We start from the raw sequence: 13,187 nt of genomic DNA on the forward strand, positions 1-13,187 counted from the left end.
CAACAATTAGTCCACATACAAAGTCTTGCTCAAGAACATCAGATTCAATACACTTAACATCAGATGCAGACAACTTGCACTTTCAAACATTAGAAAGATTACCCTTTTTCTTACATTTGGAACAGATGACCTTCAAAGAGGGACATTTTTTATCAATGGCAAAATGTCCCACTTTGTCGCACCTGAAACACTTAGGAACAAAAGGCTTGATTTAGAGCTGACACTGTTATCACCTTTAGATAGTCTTGGCTTCTTCCTTGACGACTTTTACAGAAACTTGTTTGTCTTTCTTTAATATATCCACACACTTTAAAGAAAGTTAAATTCTTTCAGCCACTTGTAACACTTCATCTAAAGAAGATTCTTCTCTAAGCCAGAGTTCCTCACAAACCTTTTCAATACTGCACCACAACATTAATTGATCCCTGATTCTCTCATCAAGCAAGTTACCAAATTTGCAGGAAGATGCGAGTTTCCTAAGTTGGGTGACATACACCTCAACCGATTCACCATCATTTTGTAGTCTCTTGACAAATTGGTACCTTTCTAGTATGGTGCTTACTTTGGGCAAATTATGCTATTCAAGCTTTTTCATACACATCTCGAATTCATTTAGATCTCTACTTTCTGCATCACTAAGCTCGGGCAGGTGATCAAAAACATCTTGTCCTTCTGAGCCAAGGCAATGTAAAAGAAGAGATGTTCTGCGCTCAGCACTAAGGCTTACACCACAAACCTTGGCATAGCGCTCAAAAACTTTTTTCCACTTTTTCCATTTAATTTCAGGTTCACCCGGTGACATCTTCTTTAGAGCAAGGAGCATCTCTTTCCTGCTCTCCTGTTATTTGTGCTCCATTTCATGCTTTTTGATTTCCATTTCATACTTGAGCTTCTCAAACTCTCACTGATGCTCTCTCCTGTCGCCTGCCCTCCAGCTCCTCTGGGGCTAGATCGCTGGATGATACACTGCTGCCACCCCTGGAAGAAGCGCCTACAGGCAGAGCCTGAGCTCCAAAATCCCCATGCTGGCTCTGCACATCCAGATCCACATTCCCATTCTTTACCTCCCCAGCTCCTCTTGCTGTTCACCAGGCACTCAGGGGGATATTTACAAAGAAGTGGCGAAGTGAGGCTTTAGACGTCATGGCTTAACGCCTCACTCAGCCACTTCAGAAATGCAAGGCTGCACCATATTTACAAGGATATGGTGCAGTCTTGTATTTCCCCTTGCGCTGGCGCTAAACTTAGCAGTGTAGCGCCAATGCAGGCACCCTTGCGCTATAGTGCAAGGGTGTCTACCAGCAGGGGAAGATTGTTAATGTACAGGAAGAGGTCCCCTCCTGGCACATCAACAATCTTTAAATGACATTTTGTCACTTCTATGTCTGCGCTTAATGCAGCGCACATGGAGGTTACAAAATAGCGGGCATGATTCACAAAAGTAATCTAAGGCAAAATCCTAACTTTACGACTTTAGGTATTCACAAATGGCATTTAGGAGTAGTAAAGATAGGATTTTGTCTTAGTTAAACTTACGTTTTGGTCTTAATTCTAACTTAAGACCAAAACTTAAGTTTAACTGAGACAACGTTTTGGGCCTAAGGTTACGTTTTGGGCCTAAGGTTACGTTTTGGTCTTAAGTTTAACTTAAGACCAAAACTTAAGTTTAACTGAGACAAAATTTTGATCTTAAGTTTAAGTTTTAGTCTTAAGTTTAACTTAAGACCAAAATTTAATTTAACAGACAAAATCCTAACTTTACTACTCCTAAATGCCATTTGTGAATACAAAAAGTCGGAAAGTTAGGATTTTGTTTCAGATTACTTCTCTAAATCGGGCCTGTCATTTTTTATAAGGATTGTTATGTGCCAGAAGGGTCACCGTCCCACACATAAACAATCCAAGGCATTTTGATGTGTCTATGTGTGCTGCACGCATGGAAAAAGCAAAAACGAGGAAAAATGAAGCATTTCTCCTCATTTTGCCAAGTTAAGACCAGGTTTTCCGTGGTCTTAACATTGATTTTGATGCTGTCCCCTATTTACACTGCCCGTGTAAATAGGGGACAGCATCAAAATCAATTGTTATTGCGGTGGAACGCATGACTTTTTAAGTTTTTCAAACAATTCTGTCCATAGAGAAATATAGATGTGTGATTTTTACACAAAGTACCTCAAATGCTTCAAAATCATCAAGGCAAAACAACCACTGAGGATGGAAGTATCAGAAAACACAGAGATACATCAGTGCCTGAGTACATGGGGAGGCAATGTGACAGTTCTACTGCATGTAGGAGAAGTGATGCGTCAAATCCGGACTGTAGGGGTAAGTGGTGCATTGGTTGCAAGACACTTCTGATATGCGGGTGCTGTGTCAAAAAAACTTGATGCAAAGGTGTGATGCATGGGCATCCGGGATGCGCTGGAGCTCGAGGTGGTGATGGTGATGGCAAACAGGTGCTGCATCAGTTTCTTCAGCATCGGTCCCACGATGCGTCAACCTTAACAGCCGCACAGCAGGGCCTGGGATGGTGTCAGTCTTTGAGGTCTCAGACCTTAAAGACTTAGTGCACTGAACTTGACATGCAGCACATTTTTTGGCAGGCATTGCAATGATTCCTTTGGCCGAAGGGCAGTGGTGCATTGAAATTTCTCCTGCCCGGTGGCGCTGTGATGGAAAAAACAGGCACTGGAAGGGCAAAGTATCCATTTTTATGTCTTCAAGCAGTTCTTTGCAGCAGGAACAACCTCCAATGGCCCAGAACTGGATTTGGCACCACAAGGCAGGTCAGAACTCCCAGCAGTGGATGCAAGGATGCTGCAGGTGAAGTCTTTGTTTCCCTGAGACTTCCTAACAGAAGGCAAGGACTACTTCAAGCCCTTGGAAAATATTTTCAAGCAGGATACAGCAAAGTAAAAGTCTAGTCCTTTCCACTGCCCACAAACAGAAGCAGCAACAGGACATCTTAGCAAACCAACATACAGCAAAGGGCAGTACTTCAGCTCCTCTTCTTGGTAGGGTCCTCTTGAACCAGAAGTGTTCTAAATGTCCGCGATTTTAGGTCCAATACTTGTTCCCCTTTTTGGGCCTTTGAAGTCTTTGTAATCTCCAAGTTTCTGCGGTGTCTGCCCTTGGATCAAAACATACTCCAGGTGGGTGGAGACAGCATTGTGAGGGGACAGGCCTGATTTACAGACTTCCCAAGTCCCATCATGTTACCCCTCTGTTAAAAACTCTTCATTGGCTGCCCATCTCTGAACGATCCTTATTCAAGATGGGTTGCATGATTTTTCTGGCCTTGGCTGGCACTGCGCCAGCTTTTATCAACTCCATAATTAAAGCTTATGTCCCCAACAGAGATCTGCGTTCTTCCTCCCAGCTTCTCTTAAGTGTCCCTCGCTTCAGGAGGAAAAAACTTGGAGGCATGAGGTACTCTACCCTTGCCGCCCCTTTCTGGAATGTGCTTCCTTTTTCTATCATTTCAAAAACAATAGAGCCACCCAATAATCCCCTAGGGACTGGGTATCATCAATAACAATAGCAAAAAGAGTCCCTAAAGGAATCATTTATACAACAACTTCAGTCTTCGATCATGTCATATCCATGAACACTTAATTTTATGATAGTCACAGGAGCTTTAAATGATAACAACGGTTTATCAAAAAAGATCAAGTTCTTTAATAATGCATAGATTTTTGTCAATTGAATTCTGGCAACATCAACTACCAGTTATTTCAAACAATGTTGAGTGGTAGAGGGAACACCTTTCGCATTAAACATGGGTTTTACAAATGACCATGTTCAAAAGTTCATTGCACGTATTCAATAGGTGTACAAAACCAAATTAAATGATTTGAGCAAAAACAGTGTTCATACGTCGACGTTTCGGTCCCTGGTGGCACAGATCCTTGGGACCATCTTCAGGACAAATAGTTGCACAATAACATCTAATGTACAAAGACAACAATACATAATGTCAGTGCTGAAAAACCTGTGACACAAAGAAAAGACTGTACAGTGTGCTCACACTAGAAGGAAAATACTACTCTATACAACACTAAACAAACCATAGATAAAATCATCTAAGTTCTCATAGTGGTCAACATAAGTACCAATAAGTATATACTTACAAATTAGTATTGTCAACTGAATCACACTATGCAAGATGAACCGACCAATCAGCCATCTATGGAACAAGGTGCAAAAACCGACATGAATGTCTACTAGGCATCTATCAAGTTACTATCTACCATCACCAACACCACCTGTCAGATATAACTGATAGGATGGTCAGTCACGTGTGCTGGATTTATTTAAATGTGACGTGTGTTGGTCTCAAAAGTGTGTTATGTACCAGTATTTATTGTATATTGAATTATTCGTTGATCTTGCACTCATTACTGTTTTCAAATGTCTGAACATGAAACCATCACTTATAATGATGATTATATCAACACAATTGCCGGGGGACCTTCATTACTAGGACCCCAAGCTCCAGCAATCAATTCTCCACAAAATACATTGCATAATAACTTAGAAAGGTTACAAAAGAAACTCATTAGAACAGAGTTACACGCAAAATTCTTAATAGATTGCTTGAGTAATAACATAATTCCCATTGGTCTTCAAGTCAGGAACATCCCCTGTATCTTTGTGGAAGACGAACAATATAAAACAGGATTTAGTTTTGTCTCCAATAAATGCTCAAGAAGTTGGATGGTGCTCAGTATTGAGACTGCGTTGCGTCTCATTGATAAATTAAAAATTGAAATCAGTGACTTAGAAAAACAGATTCGTGAAGATACTTCAGTCACTGATTCCAATGAATTTCTAACAAAACTAGATCAAACACTATCTGATTTCCAACGTATCAACATCTTGAAAAAAACTGAAAAATTGCAGAAAGACCTAAAAAATTACAATCGTGAACGCACTTATCCTTACCTCAAAAAAGATTTTTTCAGAATACAGGGAATCAAGGTAACTGGGCCCCTAAACATACAACATCTTCTGATTCGGGCTCTTCTAGTTCTGACGATAATAGCAGTAGAGGGCCACCATTTAGATCCAACAGAGGGACCTCTGCCGGGCCTTTTTTAGCACGGGGTCAATCACCACAAAGGGGACGAACACGAAATCCCAGGAGAGGCTGGTTTCGCAACCAGTACACACTGGGGTTTCGTCAAACCAGAAACAATTATTACGAGTGGTAATTCCCCCTGTACAATCAGTAATGACCGATATCAGACAAAACTCAAATATGGAAATTGTCCCTATTTTCAATCTGTCTTCCTATGAATTAAATGAAAAAGAAGTCGAGATCCTCAGTCATGGTTTGTCATTTGTTCCAACAAATAGGAACAATGTTTTTTCCACACTAGTTGAAGCCCATAAACTCTTTCGCACTATCCGATTGAAATACTTTTTCCACAACACACCCATAATGAGTGCAGCTAATGTTACCGGATTGAAATGCCGTCTACATTTTTCCCACCTAATAACCTAATGCCAAAAGACCTGATCACATTTGAAAATGTAGTACTGACGGAAATTGAGCAACTATTTGAGGACAAAAAGTTTGTAAAATTCAATCTATCTAAGAACGAAATGGATATTGTAAAATCTTTGTCAGCACGTGAAGACCTTATAGTAAAACCAGCAGATAAGGGGGGTGAGATTATTATACAGAACAAAACTGATTATGACCTTGAAGCTCTGAGGCAATTGGGCAACCCTGCACAATATAGAAAATTACCGGGAGACCCTACACCAAGAATACGCAAGGCCATCTTAGATTTAACATCTAAAGGACAGGATGGTCTCTGGCTTACCAAAAAAGAATTTGAGTACCTAAATAAAAATGATTACAGTATCCCATCGTTTTATACGCTGCCGAAGATTCACAAAAACAGTCAACAAACCCCCGGACGACCTATTGTGGCGGGATGTCAATCAATATTGCAACCATTAGCTGAATACGTTGACTTCTTCTTGAGACCTTTCGTGAGTAATTCTAGATCATTTACACATGACAGTAGAGATGTAATAATAAAATTGGAGAATGCTACGTTTAACCCTGCTAATAACATTCTAGCCACTATGAACATTGAAAGTCTGTATACGAGCATTCCGATCAAAGAAGCTCTTACAGTCATTCAAGATGTATTAGAACTAAGACCTAGCCCTCCACAAGTTCCTACTTAGTTCATTAATGAGTGTGCTAAAATTGCATTAGAGGAGAATTATTTTCTATTCTATAATGACTTCTATGTCCAACTCCAGGGCGTGGCCATGGGCGCGATTTTCGCACCTAGTATAGCTAATTTGTTTGTCGCATCCTTTGAAGAAAGGGTCATTTACAACAACAATCCCTTCAGCCCTAATCTAGCTCACTACCTGAGATATATCGATGATATATGCATAGTATGGGAGGGCTCTCAAACTGAACTAGAACGATTCCACATATGGTTGAATGTCTGTGATCCATGCCTACAGTTTACACTAGAACACAATGCAAATTCCATCATTTTCCTTGATTTACAGATCTCACATCAAGAGGGGGTACTTATTACGAGTTTATATACTAAACCAACAGCTCGTAACACTTTACTAAAGTATATTAGTCACCATCCCCGCAATCTGCGCGATAACCTCCCTTTTGGTCAGTTCCTTCGCATCCGTCGGAACTGTACCAAAAGGGAGGACTACTTTAGAGAGGCCAAAATTCTCCAATCAAAAGTAAACAAAAATAAACGTGATGCAACCAACACAGATGTAGCACAACCTATTACTTGTGTCTTGACCTTTGGCACTGAATCCCAGCAGATCAAAAGGATCATAAAACATAATTGGCACCTGATCAAAAAGGTGGAACCACAATTGGACTTGCCACGCTTCGCTTTTAAGCGAGGGAAAAACTTGTGTGACCATCTAGTAAAGGCTTATAAAGAACCTACTCCCAACACCATTACTAATTTGTGGGGTCTAGAACCAATTGTGGGTCACTATCCCTGTGGGAATTGCACAGCGTGCCCTACCACAGAAATGACCAAAAGCTGTTATCTGAATGTAAAAACGATAATCTTTAAACATCATTCAAATTGCCTTACTAAGAACGTTATTTATTGTATAAGATGCCCATGTTCCTTACTGTATATAGGAAAAACTACTCGAGAAATCAGAAAACGTACCTTACAGCACCAGTCAAAAATTTGTTGCAATGTAATGTCCGCCCCGTTAGTTGAACATTATACTAAAAATGCACATCTACCCTCAGACATGTCATGGTTTGTCCTAGAGGTTGTGAAGGGCTCAAGGAGAAGACATTGCGTGGACAGGTTGCTCACACAGAAGGAGAATAATTGGATATGGTCAGGTAATACCGTTGAAAAGGGACTTAACTCTTTGATCGAATGGCATTCATAAGCGGTGTTGGGGTAATTTCTGTATTGTTATACTTGCCCCGTTGCTTAATTATTTTCCTGAGAGCCAACACTCGGCTGAGTGGTGGGCTATTCTTTCCCAGGCTCACACCCTAATATTAGCTGTGTAGCTTCCGGACTTAGTATTCTAGACTTCACAGATACGATATACATGGTATATTCGGCTGAATATAGACTAATTTCTAATTTCTGATTTTGAGACCCTGTGGAATTCGAATATAGGCGGAAATGTATTTCCCACCTTTTAGTTTACATTACAGGTCCCCTTTTTTTGTTAATGGTTCCTGTGGATTTATCATGGAATTATTGATTGCTGGCGTTGTATTGTGCTTTTTTGCATAAACATACCCACTATAAGATGGCGTCCATTTAATTCAGTGTATACCATTGAGCTATCACGAGTAATCCCCTTCCCAAGATGGCTGCGCGGATCAGTGATAATCAGCGTCTGACGTCAGTGTCTCTCGTCCTCATTACGGAACAGGCATAAACACTGACTGTTGCCAGAACTTTACTGTCAGGCGCCCCGGGATTAGACTTTTCATTCCCGCATGTCAGGTAAGGGTGAACCCGCTTAAGAGGGTTCGTGGAGTCCTTATATCGTAGTAGGGCTTCGTTTTGGCCGCATTGTACGGCGGGCTGATGGATAAACAGTAGATATTACCGTAAACAGACTTACGAACCCGTGCTGATACTCATGTTGATAGTATAGGTGCACGCTTGGTCGCTTGTGAGGTGGCGTCTTGTCTAATTTGAGTTTCATTTTACAGGTCACTTTTGAGACCAACACACGTCACATTTAAATAAATCTAGCACACGTGAGTGACCATCCTATCAGTTATATCTCACAGGTGGTGTTGGTGATGGTAGATAGTAACTTGATAGATGCCTATTAGACATTCATGTCGGTTTTTGCACCTTTACTAAAAGATGTGCTATTAAATTCTGAGCTCAGAGATCTCAAACTCTGTATCTCTAGCTGTTCCCAATTGAAAGTTACACTTGTAAAAAGTTAAAAGGCAGCTCCAATGATAGCCTATAGGAGAGCTGATCCTTGCTAAAGTGAAAAATGAAATTAGCAGTATTTCACTATCAAGACATATAAAACACATCTGTCCTAACTTTCATATGCACTGCACCCTGCCTATTGAGTACATTTGGCCTACATTAAGGGCGCCTTACATGTAGTAAAAGGAAAGGTTAGGGCCTGGCAAGTGGGTGCACTTGTCAGGTTGACATAGCAGTTCAAATTGCACTACAAACACTGCAGTGGCAGGCCTGAGACACGTTTACAGGGCTATTGATGTGGGGGTGGTACAACCAGTGCTACAGGTCCACTAGTAGCATTTGATTTAGAGGCCTAGGACAAACATAGTGCACTTTACTAGGGGCTTACCAGTAAATCAAATACGACAATCATAGATAACCAATCAGAATCACAATTTACCCAGGCAGCACTTGCACTTTTTTTTATCCTGTTTTTAATTGATTCAATGCACAGTTAACACAGTACATGCCTATGATAGGATTTATGACATTGATAAAGCGGACAGATTCAAGGCTGTTTACTTGTGCTACATGGGACTGGTTTCCCTTGACAGTCCTGTGCAGCAATTCCTTTCTTTTATAGAATTGAAAAAACAATAAGCAGTGTGAACCAAGAGAACCATGGCGGCAATGGTGCCTATAACTCCTCTCTCTGGGGAAAATGGTGAATAATCTGGCATTGAATTTTCATTGATCTATAATGGAAATAGTGTAGGGAACATGGGAAGAGTCTGCTATGCTAGTCCCTGGCGTGTTCAAAGACTATAAGTTGGGGCAGGTCAAGTGTTTCAATTAGTCTCCTGAGTTTGTGTGGTACTTGTACCACTGTGTGAAATAGATGGGTTCCCCTCATTGTTGCCCCACTCTTCCAGCTCTCGCTCTGCATTCTCATCCATGCGTACCACTTTGAGGTAACATTCTTCAACCACTCCCCATTCCCTTACATCTGCCTTCCATCCGCTGAGCCGGGGGTAGTGTGCATGGCAATGTATTGCAATGGGGTGCTTTGCCATGACTATGCCCAATAGGGCAATCCTGTGTCATATGCGTGCCCCTATTTTTGGCTTCCAGAGTACCCCAGAAGGCACTGTTTGTCCAACTTTTCAGTGTGTACACCTGTGGCTGCCCGGAGTCCCTGTATTACTTGCTGCCAGTATGACTGCAATCTGGCATATGCTGATGTCATGTGTATGAACGTGGCTGTGTCTGTCCTGCAGCATGGGCATGCTGCAGAGCGGCTGGCATTAAAATGTGTTAAGTAAGTATGATGCAGATAATTGAGCTGGTGTGCGAATGCTCTCCTCCATTCACCATCGGGTAAGTATGCCTCCTATCAGTCTTTGATTGTGGAGACTGCAACTGTACAGTACTCTTTCTGGTCTCTGTATATCCGCGAGATCAGTCCTCTTGTGTACCGCAGGTCTAATAGTAGCGCTAATGTGTGTGACTCCTCTGGCTCATCTGGGCGGGAGGGCCAAATCTCACAAACTGTGCGTGCGATTTTAGCATGCTATAACAAGTGACTTCCCGGCACCTGAAACCACTCGAGCACCCCTTCAAGAGTCAGGAAGGTGCAGTTCATGAACAGGTCCCCTACCGTTACACCCCCCCCCCCCACTCATACCATTTGGTAATGTCCATAACCGATTGAATTCAGAAAAATCCCTACAATCATTGAAACAGGAGCACTGTGGCATATGGGGCCCTGTGAATAATCTGTGTATCCGCCTGCACCCACGCCTCTGTTAACAGGCTGACTATGTGTGGGCAATCCCTCAGTGCCCATGACCCCATCAAGAGCCATCTCTGCAGGTCAATTCCACTGCTCAGATGAGCCAGCAGTGACTTTTCTGTGTCTTGCCCATCAGTACACCACTGCACTGGATACTGTAGAAGCCCTGCATAGTAATAACATATGTGAAGTCTGGGGGTCCAAGCCCTCCATCTCTGTGTCCAACTTCAGCAATTCTCGTTTTAGCATGTTTTGTCCCTATCCACCACCAACAAAACTAGTAGATTATTCACGGCAGCAAAAATGGATGCCGAGATCTTGTAAAATGAGTTCTTCATGGTGTTTAGGCATTGGGGAGCATAACCATCCGGGCCATGGTCTGTTTCAGAACTGGAACGATTCTCTCAGACCCTTGATCACCACCCCCATGTACTGTGCTTCTGGTGTGTGTGCTTCCTGTATGCCCAGGTAGTAAAAACTGTCCCTCTTCTAAGTCGGGTAGGTCTGTGATGCTTCCCCCTGCCAAGGCGGCCAATGGGAATATGACCGACTTGTGATGATTTTTGTGCAGGCCTAACACAATCCCGAAGGAGGTTAATACATCTAGGAGTACTGGTATCGCCTCCTCTGGTTGCTGGAAGCATAGGACTGCATCATTTGCATATAGGGAGATGCCGTGTGTTGGCCCATCAACAGGGATACCCTAGCAATTCATATTGCACCTGAGCCGGATCGGCAATGACGATTCTGCCAGGGCAAGGAGAAGTGGGGATAATGGGCATCTCTGTCTTGTGCCCCTTTTGATAGGTATGGATCCCAATGCTAGGCCACTGCTGCAGACTCGGAGACTGGGCTGGTAGTAGAGAAGCATAACCCAATTTATGTATTCTCTCCCAAATACCATCTTCTTTAAGACCTCCCACAGATATTCCCATTGCAATGTGTTGAATGCCTTTTAGATATCTAGGGCAACTACCACTGCCCCAATATCGCTGCCTGCCACTGAGTGCATCACGTCCAAAAGGCGGTGAAGATTTGTGTGTGCGCCTCTTCCTAACATAAAACTGCATTGGTCCTTGTGCACTAAATGCACTACCAATCTATTGAGATGTGTCGCAAGGACTTTAGCTAGGATTTTTACGTCCACTTCCAGCATTGATAGGTGTCTGTAGGCCACAGAGTCCCTTGTATCTCTGCCCTGTTTCAGGAGCATGACAATCTGTGTCTCTCGATTTAACTGCAGTACGACACCCATTTTCTTAGTTTCCTGTGAAGTGTCTAGCAGCTGAAGGAGAAGTAAGTCTGCTTAGGTCAGGTAGAACTCCACGGGTAATCAATCAGGCCTGGGAACTTATAACAAGCCATTCCCTGTAGCGACTCCCTGTTAGAACTGGGGGTCTCTAGTTGGCAATGGTTTGCACCTTTGTCCAAATAGGGACCATTGCTTTTAGTCAGGGTAAGGGGGCTGCACTCCTAAAATAACCCCTGTTCAACCCTGTGATAGCCTGGCATGAGCAGGAGGGCTTATCTCAGAGGCAGTGTGTAAAGCATTTGTGAACACATACATTGAAAACACTACAAATGGACACCACACAGGTTTTATTAAAATAAGTATTCTTTATGTAGACTTAACACAAGATCCAAACGACAAAAATACACAATACAGTATTAAAAAAATGACTTTTAGATGATAAAAAAAGCTTAGTTCAAAGATGATGGTAAATGTGACACATTTCTCACAAAGTACCTTTGGATGCTCAACGCAAGATAAACAAAAGATTTGCAGGAAGGACGATGCGTCGGTTCCTTGCTTTGGATGAGGCGATGCGTCTGTTCCTCAGTGCTTGTGCAAAGTAGGCGATGCATCTGTTCCTTACCGGAGAGGAGGTGATGCATCATTCTCGTATGGCGTTCTGATTGCGATGCGACATGATAGCACCTTCATACAATGCGTCGATCCAGTGCGATGCGATAAGATGGCGTCTTTGATGTGATGCGATGATTTGAAGGTGATGCGTGCACGCCCGACGGCCTAGCGGCGACTCAGGAACTTCTGAGCCACAACAGGCCCTGCAGCACGCTTCTCCGGTGATGCGACAGCGACCCTTGCGGTGGCGACATCCTGCCCCAGTTATACAATGACAAACAACTGCGACTGAGGCACTCTTCTCCGGTGATGTGACGCCGACCTTCTACAGCGGCGACATGCTTCTCCAGTGATGCGACGGCAACAGCTGCGGCGGCAACATGTTTCTTCTCATTGCGTTGCGCTTCCAGCTCCCAACAATACGCAGGCTTCTGCAGACAGAATTCCCAGCAAGGAAATTCAGGAGAGAGCTGGTGGTGAAGTCCTGTATCCCTGAGACATCATCAGGAGGCAAGCACAATTCAAGCCCTTGGAGATCTTCTCCAAGATGATGAAAGTTAATTAAATGTTACTTCTCCTTTCCTTGACAAATAGGCAACCACTGCAGGCCAACCCCAGAAAATAGCATATTGGCACAGGGGCAGTCAAATCCTTCAGCTTCGATTGGTTTCTCTCCTTGGCAAAGGTTTGTCTTGATTCCCAGAAGTGATCTAAAGTCTTGGGTCTGGGTCCCAATATTTATACAACTAATTTCATTGTTCTCTAAAGGCAGAGGGTGCATGCGCCTAGCCATAACCAGTTCTGTGCAGCTTCCTAGCAGGAGGTGGAGATAGCATTGTTGAAAGCAGACCTGGCCCAGCCAGCTGAAAAGAAATCTCCTCCCCCTACTCTCTATTCTATGAGGGCTAAGGGGAGTGAAAGGAAATATCTGCGCCCCCCGCCCCCACTCTCTATTCAGCCTAGGTCCTATTCAGCTCAGATCTGACACATCAGACTCCTGCAGCCCAAGCCCTCCTGTCATTCACAAACCAGACATGCAATTCACAACCTAGCAGAGGCAGGCTGGATGGTTAGGTAAGAAAATACCTACTTTCTAAAA

The sequence above is a fragment of the Lissotriton vulgaris genome, chromosome 4_1, assembly GCF_964263255.1.
Source record: "Lissotriton vulgaris chromosome 4_1, aLisVul1.2, whole genome shotgun sequence".
NCBI lineage: Eukaryota > Metazoa > Chordata > Amphibia > Caudata > Salamandridae > Lissotriton > Lissotriton vulgaris.